This window comes from Bactrocera tryoni, chromosome 4 (assembly GCF_016617805.1).
Source record: "Bactrocera tryoni isolate S06 chromosome 4, CSIRO_BtryS06_freeze2, whole genome shotgun sequence".
Taxonomy (NCBI): Eukaryota; Metazoa; Arthropoda; class Insecta; order Diptera; family Tephritidae; genus Bactrocera; species Bactrocera tryoni.
The window spans coordinates 63,728,656-63,730,514 of record NC_052502.1 but is presented as its reverse complement, the minus strand read 5'-3'; positions in this window follow the sequence as shown (position 1 = coordinate 63,730,514).

Here is a 1,859-nt window from a genome sequence, read left to right as displayed (position 1 = left end):
AACTAATCCCGTGATTTTCAAACATCCTGCCGACTTTACTCTATAAGATTAGTTTTTTTAGTATGTGACATGTTAATAGTTTGTGGTATTGCGTAAAATTGATAAAATCTGGTCGATACTACCCCAACTGCCATATACTACATATAATGGTATTTGTTTTTCTAACAAACCTTATAGGTGTATCAGTATATGAGTTATATGCAGTATATATGTATGTGCCCATGATTTTGAAAGTGGTATAAGTCATATTTGTTTTTGTTTCGAGATATTTAGAGTTTTGCATTTTAAAGGATTAAAAAATATTCTTGCATTATGGATTATGATTTTTCGACAGTAAAGTAGTCCCAACAAACAAGTATTTATTATGATTGTGAAATTTATAGCCATTTTTAAAAAAAATGTGGTTTTAAATGACTTGTACCACTTTCAAAATTAACTGCATGACTTTATAAATGACTTATACCACCAATGAAAAAATTTTATTAGTAATTAACATTTTATTTAAACTCATTTCATTGTGACTAAGTAAATTATTCATTAGTATTTAGAGAAATAAAGTGTTTGTGAAAAATTGGTGGAATATATGTTAGTACATAGATCCTTCATATTTTTACGTTTTTCTTTTGTTATTGGTCTAATGGTTGTGTATAATCGAAGTAAATCAATATTTCCGTATATTCTAGGTCTTCCTTTTTTAGGTCAGAGGTCTAATACTTTGAATTCGGAGTTGTCATCCGAGGAAGTTTTATAAAGCATCAACATACTTTAGATATAGAAATCTAAATCCATTGTATTTTTAACCAAGGCACAGCTTCTCCATTGATGTTTTTCTTTCTATTATTCGTCGATTCCTTTAGTTGTCTTGTAGAAATAAAATCTTTTTGATCCATTTGTACTACCGAAAATGGGTTTCTCATCTTACATGATTTTATTAAATTATAATAATGCTCAGGGATGTATAAATAATTCGATTTTTTAATTTTAGTTTCTATCAAACCAAAATCGGGATCATTTGGCAAAAAAGGATGGCCGGATACCATAAATTTATGATCAATTGTTTCAACATTGTTATCAAATGACTGAACAACTTTTAACCATATTAAAGCTCTGTTAATGTTTCGGTTTTGTCCTGAGCAGGCATCACTGTAAGCCATTATATGCTTTTGAGTGGTAATGTCCCGATTGTGATCCTCTTGAGGCGATTGTTTCATCCCATGCATACATTTTAGCATTTCCATTGTTGAAATTATGAAACCCTAAATTGTATACATACATGTTGCGCTTATAGTAAGCTACCGAAACAGAAAGTTTTGGATAAGGAAGCGCTTTCTATAGCTCAAATGTGAATCCGTAATTTTCAGTTGGGTTATCTTTTGTGTTTTGTATGTGATCTGTTAAAATTTTTCTAGCCTGTTCGGCACTTTTAAGATGTGAATCATGAATTTCCATAAGATGCAACTTCTCGTCTTCGTTACTGGATGCTTCAATCTTTAGTTTTATCGAATCACACTTTTGGCACGTGTCTTTACGAGGAGTATGAAAATTTACGTTGAACTCAGTATTAAATTTATTTCTATAAGTCCACTCCTTTACACATGATGTATTATTTTCGTCACATTTTTCCACATATAGCCCATACATTTTTCGAATATCTAAGTCAGCACTTAGATACTTTCGACCTGAAGTGTGATGTGATCGCGTGTAATGGCTCTCACATGCTGAAAAACTAGAATATGATCTCGTACTACTTTAATTGTTTCTTCATCTGTTTTTCTAGATGAACTAGCCATTTTGCCACGACCATCCATTCCAGGTGTTTCAGAATTTAAGGCACGGCTTAATCTTCCGTTAGATATTTT